At 39.9% G+C, this 21,950-nt stretch overlaps 1 long non-coding RNA gene across 1 annotated transcript in view; it reads right to left on the bottom strand.

Annotated features, from left to right (window-relative positions):
• Positions 1–21,604, bottom strand: part of LOC148132410 (uncharacterized) — a 60,665-nt gene extending 39,061 nt beyond the window's left edge. The window contains exon 1 of the long non-coding RNA XR_015747337.1: positions 21,324–21,604. This is a non-coding gene — a long non-coding RNA (uncharacterized LOC148132410). The remainder of the gene's footprint in view (positions 1–21,323) is intronic.
• Positions 21,605–21,950: the final 346 nt, after the last annotated feature.

Raw genomic sequence — 21,950 nt, 5'->3', positions numbered from 1 at the left:
ATGATTATGCATGAATGATTTTCTGTAGAGAGAACCAACATGCCTAGGGATACAACATCAGGACAAGCGTGAGTTCAGTCATAGGTGATTTCAAGGTAGACCCTGTTATGTCTACCTTGGGTTATTGTGGCCATTTAATATCTTAAGCATTGTAATTGTTACATAAGAGCTACACTTCTGAAAGTAGTATGTTTTAAAAGATGATCATTTCAAGCAGCTTTTAATTCGCTGACACTCTTTCTGTGATTGTACTTACTTCCCTTTACAGTTGTTTCACAATTGCTTGGAAAAATAATCAGAGTTATAATTAGGCAGATGCTGTAAATTTACTTATACTCATCATGGTTTTTAATTTGTTATTTTGGACAAAAACAGCTAAATAAATTGAACCGGAAGTATGGGAAACACCTCTAACATAAAAGCTTTGTGAATCAGTAGAGCTTCTTCAGGATGTTATTACATAATTTTTTTAAAATTTGCATTTCTATTTGGAGTGAAAAGAAATGTAAAGGTACATGCAACTGTGCTTCCTATTGTACATCCAAGAACTGAGCAGGTCTTATTAAATGCATGTATAAGGCAACAACTATATTTCTATGCTTACATAGAGTATTCTATGTGTATTAATTTTTTACTCTTCCTGATAAGGCATTCCAATTATATTCAGGCTGTAATACATGATCATGCTTTTAAATTCTAATAAAAGACACACTTCTAATTGTGATTTTAAAAGAATGCTTCAACTGTCCCGCTTTCACCTGGTTCCAAAAAATAGCAAATGTTGGTGTCACTATAACCTCTAAAGCAGGGGTCCCCAACTGTGACTCACTGAGAAGCTGGCGACTGCACGAAGCTTTATTTGCGCATGTAAGAATTAGGTTGTGTGCACGAAACCATCCTCTCCCTCCCTGCTATTGGTCCATAGAGCCAAAAAGGTTGGGGACCACTGCTCTAAAGAAAAGATGTATCAAATTGGAGTGCCACTACTGAGAAGGTCCTTAGTCTACAAAACTATGCCTTATTATAATTGTAGTTGGTCGCAACATGCAGTTCTATGTAACATGATTTGCATATCATCATAGGGTTTATATAACACAGTAAGCCAAAACCAAGTCAACTCTTGTTATTGCCTAGTACAAAGCATGAAACTCACCTGGTGATGATAGAGCTCCGAAACAAGGCTCTTGTCCCAGTCTTTTTTTTTTTAAATGTTTAACTGATTGTTTAAAATTGTTTTAAAGCAAAACACCAGCCTCATATTTATTGCCAAGAAGGCCCTGGGATTCCACATAATCCCCACACTTTTTTTGTAAGAAAATAACAAGGAAAAACAGGGATAGCCCAAAGTTTTATTTCAACAGGTGTCCTAACCAGAAAATTGATTTTACAGTATTTTTAAATTTCATTTGTATATTACAATACATAATTCTTATTCATTATAGTTGTATTATATTGGCTTCAGGTTTTGTAACACTTTGCTTATTCCCGTTTTCCTGCTAAAATTGGATTGGGTTGCAAATTTTGTTATATGCTGTTCTTGCCCTCTTTTATAGCTATAATAAAATATCTATCTGCCTCTCTCATCATCTCTCTCTCTCTTATCTACCATTTATGTTTATCTACCTACTTAGCTGCCTATCTCCTACTTACATATTATGTGTCATCTATCTGTCTGTCTCTCCATCTATTTATTTATCTCTCTATCTCTATCTATCTATCTATCTATCTATCTATCTATCTATCCATCCATCCATCCATCTATCTTCTATTATCAATATCTATCTATCAGTCTATCTCCCTATCTATCATATCTATCTTAAATTACAACTTACATTTTACTATGTGTATACATAATCATCTTGTTGCTGAGGAAAAATAAATGGGATTCTTTTTTTTCCTGTTTCCTGATCATTTGGCATAATAATAAGCTGCCATAATCAACATTCCATGGGGCTCATATGACTCTGCCTGCCCCTTATCCAAATATGCAGTAATCCCTAACATTATTCTAAATGGGAGAAAGACGTGCATATGTACAAAGATCATGTGACACATTTAAAATAATCTCTACCTTCCCAAAAAGTAAGTTTTGTCAGGTGAAATGATAGGAAAGAGATTTGGGGGGGGGGGGCATGGCAAATTTGCGCTGAAAGAGACCATCCTTGATATCATTACAATACAAGAAACCAGCTCTCAATAGCCGCTATTTTTAGAACTATTTTGCTTGCATTCTTCAGTCATTTACATATACTGTACATACTGAATTTAATTTGCTGTAGCAGGATACGAAGCAACATGATTAAAACCATGACTGCTTATACAAATAAGGATTAAAATGGATTAAAATTAAAATCTTGAAAAGAACAAACGTGAAGCGATTCTAGTCTGGTATAATTAGAATGATAGGCTTCCATCTGTGGCAACCCAGATTTAAATTCTTTAAGCTATGAGACTCAGTGTCCAGGCTCTCATAAATGCAAAGCCACAGTCTGATTTGTTTCTTTTTTCATTTATGTTCTGTATAATTTGTAAATTGTGACGTGTGCTTTACAGTAATGTGTCGACCCAATAAATATTAAAAATACATAGTTCAATCAAACCAGGTTTAGTACAATGTACATGAAAACAATGGTAATTTCTCTTTCCAATCCAGAATACTGCATCCAGTTCTAGGCCACCCATTTTTGAGAAAACAAAAATCAGAAATGTGCAAAAGATGATGAAAAAGAAGTGGGGAAAATCTACGTTTAGCCTTGAGAAAATTTTAACTGAAAGGAGACATAATAGCATTTTTCCAGCATCTTGAAGGAAACCTTTGAAAGAAGGCTGAAGCTTGTTCTCTATCATCTAAATTTGCAAATTACAGAATTACAATTTTATTTTACAGGAAGTCAGATTTGGTCCAATGTTTTTTTTTTAAAAAACACAATCTTTCTAGCAGTAAAGGACAATTTGGCAATGGCATCAGTTTTCAGCTAGATGGTCAACTCCCCATTCCTGAATGTGTACAAGCAGAGACTAGATAAACATCTGTTGCAGGTGCTTTAATTTGGATTTCTCCCCTGGTTCTTTTGCATAACTGGGATGAAAAGTGTTAATTAGTGGCTTAATCAGTCATCCCACTATGCAGTCTAATGCACACCCAAAACTCATTAAATGGGATTTACTTGCTAATAGGTACACTCTCCCCCTAAAGAGGATACATGTGCAAACTTTGTTACAGTTTAGGCACATGTTTTTTTTTTTAAGTATTCCCTTTTTGCATGTGATACTTCCTGGTGGATTTATTCCTGTATTCATAGCCATTGGGGTATATGGGTTATATATTTTAACACTTGTATTACTTTCTCAATGTAACTCTTTTGTAAATTACAGCAAATATTTACCATGGATCAATGGGTGGAATGTAAATATTTTAAACATTATTTAACAGCTTTTATATACCTATATTAAACCAATCAATAAAAAGTGGGTTTAGATTACAATCTAACTTGGAAATTGTATTTCAGTGATTGTTTTGGATGAAAAGTTTAGGGTATTTTGCGCCCCTTTAAAAATATGCATGAACAACTTTCACTTGCAAAGAGAAAGCCACTGTTCTTTAATTTTTTTAAAAAAAAGAAAAATACTTCCCAGCAGTCCACCAGGTGAGTGGCTAAATTCGGCTGCAGGTGTTGCTTTCTTATGCTTGGAACCAAAGGGTGGGTGGGGGAATTGCAAAGTGGGCAGTGGAGCATAGCAAGTGACTTTCGGTTTCAGAGTGGGAATACGGAGTCTTTTGTCTCTATCCAAAGTAAGTTAAGCTCAGATTGGAACAGTCATTTGCATCCCTGTTTCTGATGTGCTCTCAAAGGCACAACTACCATCTCTGTTCTCCTCATTTTTCCTATTTCTTCCATCAGCCAAGGAAGGTCTTTCAACCCTCACCCCACCCCCTGGCAAGTTATCCAGGACTAGGGGTGGTAGTAGAAGACAGTGATTCACCTCACTGGCCATATATGGGCATTTTTAGATTGGTACTTCAGTGAAGGGAGGGGCTAATGGGCAGAACTTCACTCTCCTCAAAACAGTGTAAAGGTGGTCCTCAACGTATGACCACAATTGAGCCTGAAATTTCTGTTGCACATTGAGTTTTCCACATTTTACAACCTTTCTTGCCACCATTGCTAAGTGAATCACTGCAGTAGTTGAGTTAGTAACATGGTTTCTAAGTGAATCTGTCAAAAGGGCACCAATGGTGACCACACGACCCCATCATAAGTATGGGTCAGTTGCCTAGTATCTGAATTTTGATCATGTGGCCAGGGGGATTGTGCAACATTTGTAAATGTGAAAAACTTTTCTAAGTCACTTTTTTCATTGCTGTTGTGAATTCCAACAGTCCCTAAATTATATATGAAATATATATGGATATATGAAATATATAGAAGCTAGTTTCTGGTTTCTAACTTTTGTTAACATATCTGGAGGACAATGAGGCTCTAGAGCACCAATGTGATGACTCTTATGAAATAGCTTCTAGGTCTCATGGGATAATATAAATTGACAGAAGAATGCCAAGGATGAGACACAGGGTTGCTATCATTAGTCATTACTCAAAATGATGAGGCTGTCCTGCTATTTGTCCCTGTTTAAAGACTTCCATTCTCTTCTATGAGAGAAGATCAAGTGCTGTACTTGTCAACGCCATTGCCACAATGGCAACAGCACTCCCTGCTATTAAGCTGGTAGGGTTTCCACTAAGAAAAACCCAAGAGGAAGAGAACAAAATATGCCCCTGTGTTGCAAACGGCCCAGAAACACAAAGCATCAACTTGTGAGAAATGGGAACATTAAATTCTTCTTCTCTAACTGGCATTTTATAGTGATTATTAATATTCATTATTACTGAAAAGATTTGCATAGTCACCCATCTTATGTAACAAGACCACGGACAGCTCACAACCACTCTTGGAGTCTAAGAGTTGAGTTGAGCTCAAAGAGGGCAGGGCTTTCGCTTCATCCTACCGTAGAGCACTTGTTCATGTGTGTTCTGCCTATATGCAGCTTTTCCAATATGCAGCAGAGTTGGGATATGCCATATGTGGCATAACAATGGGACTTCATGTCCTCCAGGGGAGACAGAAGGGAAGAATGATCCTTTGAGAAAAGTCATCCTTTGTCTTCACTCAACAGAGTCCTATGATGTCATTCCAAACTGGGTCTTCTTGGGTACACTATTACACATTATGATGTATCCTGTTGCATAATATGGTACATGATTAAACTAAACAGTGACTCTGAGTTACAGTGGCTTATGAGCTACACTGATGAGTTTGAGGGCACTCCCACTTCATACCCCAAACCTAGAAAATATTTGAAGCCAGCAGCCTCCCTTTATGCTCACTGCAGCAATATCAAATATCACACTGCCTTTTCCAGATGACCCACTGGAGAACCCAAATTACAGCATCTGGCCAGTGCTGTCACCATGCCATCTTTATTTCTATTTTTTAAGGAGTCACCCCCCATACTATGGGTGGAAGGAGCTGATGCATCACTTCGGTGCCAATGCTTAATGCAAACCATCTGCCAAAAGTTCTCAAGATGTTGGTGGAGCATGGGGAGAAGCCAGGAAGAGGAAGTTTAGGAGTTCCCACCAAGGGCAGATACCACCAAGGACTTCCAGCATCTCAAAAGGAAAACCAGAAAATGTGCTGAAATGCAGCTTGGCCAGAAATAAATCTGATGATGCCAACACAGTCTGGAATCCTTGCATTGGAGGGCTTCTAGTTTTAACTGTGTAAAATTTGTACATTGCAGATCAATGTTCAAATGTACAATGTACAAAGCTTGGGGTGTCTTTTTAGCAAGTCCACTTGGCTAATTTGTCTTGGGTAAAATCAGCCTTATGAAAATGATGTTTATACTTACTTGCTTTAACTAAAAAATTGCAGTGCATTTTTTAAATATTAAATCTGTCTATCATTGTTTCTAAAATATGTCTTTCTTTTAAAATGGCATATAAATGCCTTCAATTACATGAATGAATCTCTCCATAAACAATCAGAAACACCTGAATTAACTTCCTTCCTGATTTCGACCCTGTTGTTTTAGGCATTTCTTCGTAATCGAAGAAAACCAAACAAAAACGGAGTGCTTTACCAGCAATAGTGAAAACCCAGGCAGTCATCAGTCAAGAAATGGGGCAAAACAGGATATTAAAAAGGAAAAGCCTGACTTCTGCTGGGCACAATTAAGTCCAGTGCCACCTACTGACGAAATGCTATCATAACATGCTCAAAATACCACCAGAAGCTCCTCAGATACTCCTATTTCAACCATTGCAATAGGGAACTTCCGGGCTGCCTTGAACAAATGAAAGCAGTGGTGCGGTATTAGCAAGAGCTCTGGATTGTCTTATAACTGGAAATTCTGACACAATTACATATTTGTGACAATTGGACTGGCAACATTGACCTAAATTACGTTTCCCAGTTCTTATTTGTCATGAAACTAGACAAACATAACCAGGCTTATGGGTTCAGAATAATTCTAGTCCCTTCTGATACCTCACGGGCTCATTAAATTCCACACTTAGCTTTCTTTCATCAGCAGCGTTATAATTCAGCACATTGTTACATCCGTTGGTCTGAGGAAGGTGAGGCACAGTTGAAAGATTCCTACTTATTAGCCCCTGCACTTCCCACCCACCCGATTTGTTGACAGAAAGACAAAAGTTCATCATACTTCCTGTCTGGCCCTGGACTTTAAACAACTAATTCTGAGGTCATATTATCTGGATGCCATTCCCTATGACTTTATGTTACTTAATTTTTCCTACTTTACTTTTTTGTTTTACTTATTTCATTTAAACACCACCGGACTCCAAAACAATTTTGGGAGGATTATAATGTAACAATATTATAATATAATATATGTGGTACAATGGCTCAGCAGTGAAGACGCTGGGCTTGTTAGCTGGAAAGCTGATGGATGGCCTAGGTTTGAGACCTGAGCATTGAGTGCCTGTCTTTGCCAAACTCCTGCCCATCTTAGCAGCTCTAAAACATGCAAATGCAAGTAGATAAATAGGTACCATGTCGATGGGGAGGAAACAGCACTCCCTAACCCTAACCCTAACCCTAACCCTAACCCATGGCCTTGAAACAGAGATGAGCACCACCCCCTAGAGTCAGCAACAATTACCAGAACAAAATCCACAGGGACTCCTTTCCTCCTTGCAATATAACATACAAGATAACATACAATGCGAAAAAGAAGAAGACAAGATAAATAAAGAACAAATAAAAATAAAGGTGAATCCATATCAACACAGAAAAGCACACAGGCATTCCTTTAGTAACCATAATTAGGATCAGAGACTTGATTGTTTAAATCAGGGGTCCCCAACCACCAGGCCCCGGACCGGTACCAGTCCGTGGAACATTTTCTACCGGGCCGCCGGTTTGCTGGGCGCCACCATCTTGTTTTGATGAGAAAGTGCTTCCGGGTGAGCTTTTCCTGTTGGAAAGCTGCGTTTGTCCTGAAGGATCTTCGCGCCTTAGTTTCATCGAAGGGGGTGGCTTCAATGAAACTAAGGCGCGAGGATTCTTTCAGCACCCAAGGCAAGGCGAGCCGAGCGACCGTCCCAAAGCCGTCCCGAAGCCGTCCCAAGCCGTCCCAAGCCCATCGACAAAGGTACAAAGGAGGAGTTGAAGGTGGTGGGAGAAGCGGGAACGGCTGGCTGGCCGGGTCGCTTGGCTCACCTTGCCTTGTCATGCGTGCTGATGCCGGTACCGGGCCGTGGATCATTTTGTGATGCCGGTACCGGGCTGTGGCACAAAAAAGGTTGGGGGCCACTGGTTTAAATGAAGTGGTTGTAGTTGAAAATCACATGACTGTGACTGTGCTTAGAATTTTACCTCAGCTTTCCTTTGCTTTACTGCGTCAGGAGGATAGGATCCCAGAGAGCTGGAGAGGAAGGGATTACAAGAGTATAAGCAGATACACAGTGGGGAATGTCACTGAAAGCAATGTTCTGGCACCACTGCTAGCTGTTTGCCCTCGCTCACATATGTGAGCAGTGAGCATCTTAGGAGGCAAAAGAAAGTCTTTAATGTGAAACTAATTGGGGTCTTGTCAATTTCAGGCAGCAGCCACAAGCAGCTGCAGGCTTCTAATCAACTGAGGTCACAGTGTTGAACTTGTTAATTTGAGTTCAGGACTTTTTAGGGAAGTGCTGGGCTGTGAAGAAGAGCAGCTCAGAATTAGATTGTTTGTTTAGACAATCCCTCTGCTTTGCCAGGGAGAAGGAAAAACAAGGATCAGGCACAGTCCTAACTGACTATAATTGTGAACAATGACTGAGAAAGAGGGACAGCGACAGAAAAGTGGACACTGGAAACTTACTTTTTCATCCCTGTCATATGTCCATGACATGGTCATTGTCCAAGGCAGTCATTAAAGAGACCCCAGCCACCCTAGCCAAAGTCTTGGAAAAATTGGGGAGGGGGAAAGAGAACAGTTCTAAAAAAAAAAATCAATTACTTTTCATAATATCCCTATAATTGTAAAATCAAGAGCCTGAAAAAGCTCAGCTTTACAGTTGAACAAAGAGAATGAGATGGCCTAATAAGAAACAATTAATACACCTTTATAGCAGGGAGCTGCATTTTTTTCCAGCATTTGTTACTATCAAGAGCAAAAGGATATGGTGGGACCATCAGTGAGTGCACAGCCAACGTTTTGTTTATTCCTTTTCACATCTCTGTGTTTTCTAATTGTGTGTATGACTGTTTTATACATAGAATAAATGATTAAAGCCAGGTAAACATGCATATTTTCCTTCTTGCTTTGCATGCTGCTTTCCCACAACTTAAAAATTGCACCACCATTATTTGGCACATTGTCACCACGTTTGGGTTGGCACAAATTCAGAAAACACAAAAGGAACACAAGAAAGGAACTGGAGACTGCATGTGCCTCACAGAATCAGACAGATTATAAGAGTTATCAGATAAATCTGTATTTATCTGAACATTAGGGTGTCATTTGAGTAGAAACCGAATAAGAAAATTGGCTGGTTAAAATGCTTGCAATTTACCAACATTATCCTAGATGAGGAGATTACTGTGGAATGTACACTATGAATTGGCAAAACACAAAATGTCATCTTCCACTGTAAAGGGATACTTCAGAAAGAAAGAAAAAGTTGGACTCTCATCCCTCAGATTGGGTGTTCCGTGCTATAGTATATGCTCAGGTTCAGGAGAAGATAGAAGATCCTTAGGGACGTTGTGGCCTAGCAGTTAAAATGCTGGATTTGTTGACCAGAAGGTTGGCAGTTCAAGAGCCAAGCACCACATGACAGCGTGAGCTCCCATTCTTGCCCCAGCTCCTGCCAACTTAGCAGTTTGAAAGCATGCTAATTCAAGTAGATAAATAGATACCACTTCAGTGGGAAAGTAACAGCATTCCGTGCATCTCGGCATATAGTCATGCTGGCCACATAACCACAGAAGCTTCTTCGGACAAAGCTGGCTCATTCAGCTAAGAAACAGAGATAAGCACTTTCCTAGAGTGGGACATGATTGGAAAGGGGAAACTTTTATCTTTACCTTAGAATAGGGATGGGGAACAATGTCCCTTTTATGACTTGTGACTTCAACTTTCAGAATTCCTCAACCAGCCATTCTGGCTCAGGAATTCTGTGAGTTGAAGTCCACAAGACCTAAAGTGGCCATTGTTCCCCACCCCTGCCTTAGTAAATCCCCGAAAAGCCATTGCATACTAATGCGTAACCTCTTTCATTGATAGCCTAAAGCTCCAAGCAGGGCCATCCCTCTACATCAAAACTAGAAGACATGAACCTCTCCAGAAGTTGCTGATTATCAACTTTCATCAGTTTTAACAAGCTAAGTCAAACTTTGCAATAATGGAATACAGTGTCTGATAACAGCACTGCCTTCAGACCCCACATTTTACTAATACAATTTTCATTAAGATGGTCAGAAGAATTAAATAAGCAGAGATAATCTACAAATTATAAGAAACTTGGACTTCTGAGAATTCTGTTACTTCCAGCATCTTCTAGAGTCAGACAATCATTTTATTCCAAAACAACAGTAATGAGATTAGGCTTCACATTGCTTTAAAAGTGGCAGGGTGACAACCAGAGAGATACTATAAAGTTAAAGGTTTCCTTGGCCAGATATGCCCGACTCTATGGAGTGATACTCAGTCTTCATTTCTTGGCCAAGGGAGCCAGCATTTTCTGAAGACTTTTTTCCCTAGTCATGGCAATACTCCAAAGGTGCACAGAACACTTTTACCTTCCCACTGAAGTGGCACTTATTAATCTACTCACATTTGTATGCTTTCAAACTGCTAGGTGATCAGGAGCTGGGGCAAGGAAGGAGAGCTCACCCCATCATGTGGCACTCGAATCTCAAACCCAGGCTGTCGGTTTTCCAGCTGACAAGTTTAGTATCTTTAACCACTGAGCCATTGTATCCTCTCAGAGATCCCATATAGTACTGTAAATCAATGATCCAGAGCCTGCTAAAGACATGTTTATGCCATTCATATTTTTTTTCCGGTTAAGACTTAGCCATACAAGAGGCATTTTTCATGACAGAGTCTGGGTTTAGTGCTTTTTCCTATATGAAAGTAAATGAATGCTATGTGTATTTACTTGAGGAAATTTCCTTTTGGTGATTCAACATTCTTTGGGAAGTAGTATTGCTCCTCCATTTCAGTCATCCCATTGGTTGTTCATCAATAATACCCAAGCAAAACAACAACAAAATACAATCAGCACCAGACTTATAAAGACTTAGAAAGCTCCCCTTCAGTCACAACAATCATTGCAATACAAGCAGTCCACATTCAAATCTTGTTTTTTTCATTTTCTTAACAAAACCAGAGAACGTTATAAAACTATTAAGCTTCAGCAGCTTTACCTATGCATTCACCCTTTTTTTTAAAGTCCCAAATTCTCCCCAAATGAAATAAAAATAAAAATAAAAATAAAAACTCCTGTCCTATTCCTTTGATCATGTCACTGTCCCACCTGACCCTTGAATTTTGTCAATAAAAAATTAAGAAATAAAATCTTGGTCCCTGTGATTCTTGGAAAGAAGTATAGTCTCTGAATAGAGAAGTCACTTGATGAGGCTACAATAATTAATTGACTGTGCTAGTTTCTATGGTGGAATTATGTGGGGATTCTGCAATAACATTCCTATTTTTTTAATATCACTGCTTTTTCTCCTTTCTTGAAAATAATCCATTAAGAAGGGGAAATGGAGTAGCTCCACCATATCTGTTAATACCAGGAGCCTTCCATCTGAATTCTGCAAGTATGTTTACTCAAGGTTACAGAATAACACCTATTATAGGTAGTCCTCAATTTACAACCACAAATGAGCCCGACTTCTATGGCTAAGCAAGGCAGTTGTTAAGTGAATCTTGCCCATTTTAAAATCTTTTTGCCATGGTTGTTAAGCAAATCTCTACAGTTATTAAGTGAATCTCGCAGTTTTTAAGCAAATCCAGCTGTCAACCATCCAACCATCGAACCCAAGAAAAGTAGGCACTCTCAGGAACTTTGAAATCCCAAAACCAAAACTTTATTGGAGACACCATTTCGGTACTGAAGAATCAAAACCAACTCTGGTTTTTCCCGCGCAAGGCATGTATAGTTAAACCATAGCTCTGTCCTCCCCATCCTTGATGATCACATTGTCCAATTATGAATTGTCCTTTTGTTTTGAGAACTGTTCATTTTTATGTTGGACATCTGCAATCAGAGGCCTTGGTGGGTTCTTGGCTCTCATTTGTCTGTCTCTGGCGCATCGGCATTCCTTCTCTCCCCCCCCCCCAATTCTTTGGCAAGTTGAATAGCAAAAAAAGACTTAAACGTTTCAAAAGTGGTTCAACCTTTTCCCGTTGACTTGTCAGAAGCTCCCCAGGAAGGTTGCAAATAACAAAATCCAGGACACTGCAACATTGTAAATACTACAGGTTGCCAAGCACCTGAAGTTTGATCATCTGACTGTGGGGTTGTTGCAACGGTCCTAAGTGTGAGAACTGGTTGTTAGTGCTGCTGTAACTTTGAACAATCATTACATGAAATGGTTATAAGCGAGGACTTCCTGCAGTTATGCTCAACCTTGTTGAAGCACCCTTGATCTGGAAAATGAAATTCATTGAGGCATAACAGGGATTCTCACTGAAACCAAAGCAGAACCTCCAAGACGGGGAGTATCCAGACTGTTCCTGTTTCCTGGCCCCAACATTGCACTTGTGCAACTCCACCTCAGGCCCCATTTCTTCGTCATGTTAGAATATGATGGAGCACACAAGGAACTGGATTTTATATATACACTGCCTTGAATTCTGTGTTGAATGATATTCCTGCGTAAATACTCATGGCATAACAAGAAGCATAGACGGCACTCTGCTCTGTGGCCATGCCATTGCCTTGAGCCATGCAGGAAGTGGAAGCTGGCCACCTCTGACTAAGTAAGAACGACATGCCAAACAGCTCGCTGGATTAGATCTGCTGGATTCCTTACAAGTACCTATCAGTAGTGTTGAAAATCCAGCTCAGGTTGCAGCTCACACAAAGAATTTGGGCCAGTCTGCCGAAAGCTGAGAGAAAATTCCCCCCAACCCCACAAAAAGAGCAATGGACTGCAGTAAAATCTTGGGTGGTTTGCAGGAGATTGAATGAAACAGAGAAGATAGATAGAAGATAGAAGATAGAATTCATTATTGGCCAAGTGTGATTGGACACACAAGGAATTTATCTTGGTGTACTACTCTTTGTATACATAAAAGAAAAGATACATTCGTCAGGAGTCGCGAATCGTAAAGTACACACTTAATTATAGTCATTGGGTACAATAAGCAATCAATCATACTAGGAAACAGTCAATATAAATCGTAAGGATACCAGCGACAAAGTTACAGTCATACAGTCACCAGTGGGAGGGGATGGGTGATCAGGAGTGATGACAAGAGCTGTTGTAGGAGGAAAGCCCTCTCCATCTCTGATAGCCAAACATCATGGCATAACAAGTCACCAATTTTATTGTAAGTTTCCACGAGCTTTGTGAGTGAAGTGGCTTAACTGAAGTAGGATCAGGACTTTTCCTCTACTTGCCAAAGGAATCAGATTCGGTCTAATGATTAAAGGGCAGAAAGTGAGTTCAAGTCCTGTCTTGGCTACAGTCCCATCTTAGCCAGGAAAGCCAGCTGGGTGACTTTGAGCCAGTTGCTTGCTCTCAGCCCAACTCACCTCACAGAGTTGTTGATGTGGGGAAAACAGGAAGAGGAAAGTAATGAAGGCGGGATACAAATAAATAAAATAATAATAATTCTCGAGATTTCTTACATCCAGTGGCCCTCCTCGGCTGCTGCTGGATGTTCAGCAACAGCATCCACAACCAAGCAGAAATCAGGAGAGAAACCTTCAACAAGAAAATGTTGCTGGTTGTGTATATAGGCAATGTTGACGAACAATTCAGACTGTGAGAACAATTTCTGAACGCTTAACAGTGCTTAAGGAAAAGGGGGACACTGAAAGAGTTTTCCATACACAGGGATGAGGTAATTGGGGGAGGGTGGAAGGAGGGAGAGAAAAGGGAGTTATGTGGTTCATTAACCAAGGCAATATTTTAAAAACACACTTGATGTGTTCATAATCTCCTGAAAACTGTCCTAAAATGTCTTGATGTAGCTCGCTATAGCTGCCTCACAATCAACTGGCTTGGGGAAAAAATTCATTCCAAAACTCTTCCTTTGTGAAACTGTCTCTCTGCTTTGCTTCTCCCAAGCCACATTACCATCCTGGGAAGAAGAAAGGAGAAGCCTTCTTCAGTTCATGTACACATGCAGTTTTTTGGCAAAAATCTGAGAAAGTTTTCCCAGTGTCTTTTTCCTAGGATTTTCTTTCTTTTCCTTCCTTCCTTCTTTCTTTCTTTCTTTCTCTCTTTCCCTCTCTCTCTTTCTTTCTTTCTTTCTTTCTTTCTTTCTTTCTTTCTTTCTTTCTTTCTTTCTTCTTTCTTTCTTTCTTTCTTTCTTTCTTTCTTTCTGTCTATCTATCTATCTATCTATCTATCTATCTATCTATCTATCTATCTATCTATCTATCTATCTATCTTTTTTCTCTTTCTTTCCTTCCACCCTCCCTCCTCCCTCCCTAATCTCCATTGAAAATTAGAATTCTCACAGCAGGGTAATATAAGAGCGGGAGGGGGGGGGGATCAATATTTACAACTAATGTGATTAAACTTTAGTTATTGCAATGCCACACTCTATAAGGGGCACTTCCAGCATTTTTGGAGAAGGTAAGCAAAAAGATAAAAGCTCAGTTAAATGTAGTTTACTTCTAGGGTTGGGGCCAATGAAAAACAGTGGCTCTAAATAACAAAAATAAAGCTGATCCAGGATTAATTTTAAAAGGGTATTAAAATAGACCCTCTTCCATTTTTTGTCTCTGAATCATACTGCTAACTCTGTGGGCCTTAATTCTAATTAATCTGACACAGGATGACACCATTAATCTCTTCCTTCCCTCTCCTTGTAAATAAAATACAGGGTGTTTTTTTTAAATGTGGAGGTATGTAAAACATTAACAAGACCCTTTTTAAAAAAAAATACATTTAATGTTGCCTACATAAGATAAAATGACCTCTTGGTTTTGTAATAATGACCTTCCTTCCTCACCTCCAGGAGAGATTCATATATATCTATTATTCTAATTATATAGTATTATTCAGTTGCTTTGTATTATTGATGAAGAGAAATCTTGGTCATCCTTTTTTGTGCCTTCAAGGCAGTTTTAAACTCCTGGTGACTGCCTAGACTAGTTCCTGCAGTTTCCTTTGCCAGGTTTTTCATTTTTCTCATGTTATTATTTCTAATATTATTTCATATTATTATACTTCTGTTAATAATCTAAGAAAGAAGATGAAAATGAATAGAAAGTGGTACAGAGTAAGAGAAAGCAAAATAATCAGAGTCAAAGAAAATGCTAAGGTGCAAAAACAAAGAAAGATAAAAAAGATGCAAAGACGTAGCTTTCAATCTTCTTTACAGCAGTTATAAATACATGTATCAATTTTGCTCTTTGGTTGCAACATAGCCATATTTTTTTTCCTATAATCTATTCTTTCTAATCATCAAAACTATAAATCATAAATTGCTTTTCCCCCCCGTTTCATGCAAAATTCTATAAGGGGTTTCCAGTCAGCAATAAATGTAGACATTCTCTTTTCTTTGAGCAAAGGGGTAAATTTGGCCACTTCAGCAAGTTCTGATATCCTCACCAACCTTCTCTCCATTGTGGGTAGCATCAGATCTTTCCATCTTTGTGCAAATAATAACCTTGCTGCATTTATCATTTATGAAACCAATGTTCCATAACATTTCTCTTACTTTTTGCCCATCAGTCTTATAAGAAAAAACCTCTGGTTTCGATTCTATATTAATCTTTAAAATCCTTTGAATTAGTGTAAGTATTTGAATCCAAAACTTTCTGGCATTTTTACTTGTGAAGTTTTCAGAAATGGTTTGCCATTGCTTACTTCCTTGGGCTGAGAGAGAGTGATTGGCTCAAAGCACCCAGCTGTATCTAAGGCAGGTCTAAAACTCACAATCTTCCAGTTTCTAACCTAATGTCCTAACCTTCTCCCTATCTAGTTGTATTTCTCCAGATCTTTTCAAGGGCGAAGCCTTCTTATGAAAACTGGGGGCTCTCCTTGTGCTTTTCTTTGTTGTGAAAAGTTATGTCATGTTTTTAATGTCTATAGAGATTCTCAGTCATCCAGGTCTTGTCCCAAAGATGCTACAGGAACTTGAAAAAGCATTTTGGATGTGAAGTGACATGTTTTCAAAGGGAAAAAAATCAAGAAAGTCCAACAGCCTTTTGGAAATAGCACTTTTGGGACAATGTTTAAAAGGATTGGGATGAATGAAATTTGAAATAGATACACTTCTTAAACTATAAGAAGTTTAAGAACTCTTCTTAAACTGTCAGAAGTTTAAGAACTCAATTCTGTGAGAATTAACTCAGTTCTGTGAGAATTGAATGCTAGAGTCGAAATGCAAGAGGCAGTGATGGAAGGACAGGAATAGCCACCTCTGTTTTCAACGAGCTTTTAAACTTCAAAAAGAAAGCACTCCTCTGGGATGGTTCTGTGGGCCAGCGAAGAAGACTCAGCAGTAGTAATTAATAGTCATTTTAAAAATCCCCTGGCAAATGAGCTGTTTTGAGAATTAGATTTCAGACAAAAGAACAATAAATCCTTCTCCAAAAAAAGAGAGAGGTTTCAGATTGGGAAGTAAAGCTAATTGCACCCACTTATTCGAGAGATTGGTATCTTCTTCATTGTCATTTTTGGTTCAGTGAAATCCTTGCAAATCCAGGTCCTTTGGTTGCTAATTAATGGAAGAAGGAAGGTGGGGGGAAGGTAGTCCAGCAGACGAGGGTGATGCTTGAGATTCCCAAAACAGAGAAAAATGGGATTCTTCGAAGAAGAAATTCTTTTAAATAATTTTAAGCAGGTGGGTTGGAGGAACGAACGTTTTATCAAATAACTAACAGACGGCAGCCAGCATTATTTGGAGTGCCACGTTTATAAATACAGATATGAGATACACAGAGGCCTCAAAAACAAATTTCCTTCTTTTTTCTTTTCTTTCCCCACCCGGTAAGGGGAAAAAAAAACGCTGGATGCGATCTAAAAAGCCAACTTCAAACTAAACTTCCCCCGTACAGGCGTTTGAAGCCGTCCCTTCTCTGGAAGGGACCTAATTCCAGCGAAAATAGTTTTAGGCGGAATGCAATGGGCGGGGGAGGAAGCGAGGGGCTTCCTTAGATTATCTTTTCCTAAGGAATTTACGCGACAGTGAGATCCTTTCTTAAAGCAACGAGTCATTTGAGATTGTGGGTGGGTGGGTGGGGGAAGATACCCCAAAGGAAAGACATGGCAGTAATTTAGGAATCGTTACAAAGGGGGAATAATAAATAACCAGACCACACCAGCCTCGGGTTGAAAAGAGCAGCCCTGGCGTATTCTTGCTTTTCAATTCGGATCGAGGGCTTTTCTGCAGGTGCGAAGTAGCTCGGCGGGGCTCTAGAGCTTAGTCGCTCGATTGGAAGACTCCGATCAGGAATGAATTCGTTCTCTTTCCCCCCCACTTTTCCTTCTCCGAAAAGAAAAAGGCCCACGAAACCCACTTCCTTTCTTCCCTCGGCCATTCCGCTACTAAGCCTTTAGCCGGGATTCCTCAGGGAGCACAAGAACCAAGATTTAGGCGTTTTTGCGCCGCTGGAGACGCCTCTAGACTAGCAGCACGACTGACTCCAGCCCTTGCAGGGAGACGGGGCTGGGTGGCTGGGTGGGTGGTGGAGAGTCAGCAGGGTGGGGCATGCCCCCCCCTCCCCTAGAGACAACCCCTAACCCAAACAAGTTCAACTGGCAAGAGAAAGAGGTCCGAGGCGTCTTGGCGTCTAAGTAACCCCACTATCCCCCCCAATTCCGGAGATAGTCGGATTTTTGTTCCCATCTGCCGGGCGCTGATGATCCGGATCGGGCAGCTCCTGGAGTCCGGATCGCAACCTTCCTTTGCCTGTTTTTCCGGGGGAGAGGGCGGGGGGGTCCCGACCGAGAGTACAAACGCTTCTTCGAAGAGCCGCTCCGGGAGCGCCCGAGTCCCCCACCTTCAAATCCCGAAGGCGGCTGATACCTGCACAGCCACGTGGGCTAAAAGAAACATTCATAGTAAAATCGGTTGTCGTTTTTTTATTCCCGAGGCTTGTTTATACAAGAGAGGCACACAAACTTCAAACCCAGGAAAGCAAACTTTTTTTTTAACCCCCTCCCTTGTGCACACAGGGGGAGAGAGGGAAGTAGGGGTGGGGGAAGAAATGTGATTTTTGCCGCCAATAAATCTGGAGCTTTGCCTTTTTTTTTTCCCTGTCCTGGAAAGGGTTTTTGTTTTTTTTCCCCGCTCGTTTCTTGCAAGGACGCTTTTGGCTGTCTCTGGGTTGCGTTTGTATTGGTCTTTGGTCTTTGGGTCTCAGGACGTGTGGTTGAGAAGCGTTTTTCGATCTTACCGCGAACGAATCTCGGCTTATTTATAGTTCTATTAGCGAAATAACGGGGGCAAAACGCGGCTCCGACGATCGGAGGCAGAGAAGACGGGAAAACGCTCGAAAAGGCCAAAGAACGGGCGAGGGGAAGGTGGTGATGGGGGGGGGAAGCCGTCGGAGGAGTTTGGTTTTCAAACTGGAGCGATTAAATATTTCCCGTGGAGTATATACACTGGAAGGGCTCGATGCAACTCCAAAATATATATAAATATAATTATAATAATTATTTTTTATTTTGCTCTCTGCAAAATCAACTTTACAGAACCATCCGCCCCACTTTGACCACTCGTGACCTGGAGCGATCCCGCTCTCCTAAATACGTTTGTCGGGTTGCAATTGTGGACTTCCACGCGCCTGATGATTCTCCGTAGGAAGTGAGACGCGGACTTTCAGTGGCCCGACTCTTCCAGAATGTCCTGTTAAAATCGGCAAGAACCAGACATTTTTTTTCTTCTGAATATTGGAATATTGTTTTAGAATCTGGAATAAAGTACCAGTCAAGTCAGGTGCGTTCGTGAGCTTTTGAAGAGCTCACTTTATGAATAGCTTCAATCCAATAGATGCAACAGGGACCTTAAGGTAAATGGGCTTCTACCAAGGACTGCATAGATGAAATTCACCACCAGCCAGAAGAAAACCTGGATTTATGAAGCACTGTTTGATAAAGTCTGGTTTAAACGGAGTTAAATCTGACATTTATCCAAATGCGAGACTTCTATTTTGTGCCATGATTTTTATCCAATGAACACTACACTCGCCCACCGCCCCACCCTAAATAATCAGCAAAAATTCTCTCTCTTTTTTCTTAATGGTGCAGGCTTCTCCTTCCTTAGAGCCTGTGAATTAACTTCTTTCTATCTTACCTGGCTATACCTACCCAAAAGTTGATGTAGTTGATGGGTCCAGAATTAGAATGAACTAATTCTTGGGTTAGTTACATTATCTTTGATTTAAAACTAGTTGAAGCTTCATAATAAATTAGTTAAAACTCAGATTATCCCAGTAAAAGGCTACTTATATATTGAATTAATTCACATGAAACATATTAAAATACTTAAGATTTGCTGTTCAAGACTACTGTAATATTGAAACTGGTGCCTGTTTACTTGCAAGTAGGTAGCATAGAATTCAGTAAATCAGCTGATCATTGGCAATGTTTTGCACTTGAGGCAAATCCCACTGAAATTGGCAATTTGAATAAAAAAAAGCAAGAAAATTCTGGAAAACTCCTAAGCAGATTGCTTAGAAAAATCAGACGTTCTGGCCCAGTGAAAGAAGTCCCTTTCTGGCCTATTAGTTTTCTTATAGATCATTGTGATTTTGCATTGCAACCCTAACACATTTTCACTATTACATTCTCATAAAGGAAAATCAGTTTGGTTCCACTGAAATAAGTGCGTGAGCCACTATGTCCGATCTGTGGCTTCCTTAGGGAATCATCAATCATGAAATGAGAATACCTGCTAAAAAAAGAGATTGTCACAAATTGCTGTTGTTAGCGCACTATGCCTAATACGAAGAACTAATTTAATTAATAGCGAATGTAGTTATTCAAGTGTGAGATAAGGATTGGAGAGAACTCTGTTTAAATTCCTGCTGAATGTCACCGCAAATTGTAGGCTCTCATTCAGGTTATTGGGATTGAATGAAGCTTTTGCATGATTGCTATGTACATAGTACATAGCTGTGCCCATGTAATTAAAAAAAAAAAACAAATCCACACAAATTCATCTTTACCATTTAGTATAATGGCCTGCTGCATAGGGATGATGAAAGGTATTTGCACAGCACAGAGGTTGGAAAAAAGTTGCTGTTTGGGTTGCAAAGTTAAACACGGTGGCTTTGCTTCATTGTAAATATATTGCTCTTACTGATCTCCTTATGTTTTTATAGCCGTTCTTTTTGATTGCTTTATCTACTAGCTTGTTATTCTTGTGTTTTTTGATGCATTGTTGGGCTTGTTTATATTGTGTTTCATTATCTTTGCATTAGCAGCTTTCAACCAGGCAAGGAGCATTGCCCTTTAACCATTTTAAAGAACATATATTTACACAGGAGTATTATAATTCTGCCATCTGTACATGTCTATTCAAATTTAAGCCATCAAATGAGCTTACACCATTCAGTATACTTTACCTGCACATTAATCCAGGAATCCTTATAATAACTTTGCAGGGGCTAATCTGATTCACACCTCAGCCTCTTAGGCACCAGAGGGTTTTAGGTCTTTTGGTCAATTTGCTCATTCTAGTTGGCTTCACATGCTGTTCTGATGGCTTGGAATGAGAGGGTTCCAATTCACCCTTTCACATCCTAGCCCAGTTGAATCCTATTTAAAACAGGAGAGAAAGTGAGAACTTGTGCAGTTTATTTACCGAAAGGAGTAAGGCACAGCCAGAGTTTATATTTCCAACACTCACATTGAAATGCTTTTACTGGAGTTTACCAAACATGTGGTTTGATTGCTATGAACTGTGCAGTCGTATGTGGTTTTGCTATTCTTGTAACATGCTTTGGATGTTATGGTTGCAAAGAAACATAAATATTTGTACGATTCTTTTCAGTTAGGTGATGGGACAGCTTCTCCTAGAAAGCCAAGGTTTGAAGTCCTCACCATGTGACTGTTGGCCTCATCTGCTTATAAAATGGGAAATTCCTTTTTTCAAATTTCATAAATGAACTCTTTTCTACAGCTCTTCTCTCACCCTCTTTCAAAACTGCACATGACAATGGATGTTATGGTAAAAGATGGTAAGGTATACTTTCTTTTATGTGCGCGGAAACATCAATTTCACTGGATTGTATCCCCCCTACACAAATCTCCTATTAAAACAGTTGGGAGAAAGGTGTGTGTGTGTCTTCTTCCTTTGCACCATTTGGGATTTTACAAATTGAAACTATGTCATAATAATTGTTATTATTATTATTATTTCAATTCAATTTCAAATGAAGTTCTTCTACAGGGAAGATGCTGGCAACTCCACTATTAATCAGCTTTCCTTTAATTGAAACTAAACCTTAAATAAAAAAAGATTATTGTGCATTGGACAAATTTCGCAGTCTCACACACCAAATCAGGCACCCAATCCCTGAAAACGGTAGGGAAACTGAGTACAGAACCAGAAAGGAGACGTTCCCATTCCTCCAACAGGTGAGAAAGAGAGAAATACTTGCTTACCTATGCCCTGATCCATTTTGGTTTCTCTTGAAAAGGCAGACATAGAGACACCCTTGCAGCTATCCTGCTGGCCTGACCTCAGCAACTGAGACTGAGTTGGTTAAAGCAACCAGTTGTGGAAGGCCTGATCAAGAAGTTGCAGGAGAATAGAAGGGCTGCTCAGCAAACAAAAGAAGAGGGTCTATTCAGTTCCACTAAATTCAGTGAGGCTGAATATTTCAGATAAGTAGATGCAAGGCTGTTGGTCTAAGGTTTCATATATCACTGCACACTAATTTGGCTATTATCCTGCTGAGCAGAGTCAGACACATTTCACAGAGAAATACAGAGAACAGGCACCTTTTCTAGTTTCCCTGCTGTGATTTGCTGTGTTAGGAATCCGAGATCCCCCCACTAGTGAAAGGGGGCCACCATCCTCCCCATTTGGTACAGCATCTTCTTCTAAACCAAGACCCCCAAAGCAACAAGGGTGGCATGGAATTCTGTAGACAGACACGAACAAGCAAGCTAACCATCTCAGCCTCCTGGCTGCTTCCAGCGCAAAAGGAACCTTATTTTATTTGGGAAATGTATTTATTGGGGAAATTTATATGGCCACCCATTCGCTCACAGCGACTCTGGGCGGCT

Source organism: Notechis scutatus, chromosome 2 (assembly GCF_049901735.1).
Source record: "Notechis scutatus isolate UNSWTSFEM ecotype Mainland chromosome 2, rNotScu1.2, whole genome shotgun sequence".
NCBI classification, from domain to species: Eukaryota; Metazoa; Chordata; class Lepidosauria; order Squamata; family Elapidae; genus Notechis; species Notechis scutatus.
This window is presented reverse-complemented; position numbering and strand designations above follow the sequence as displayed.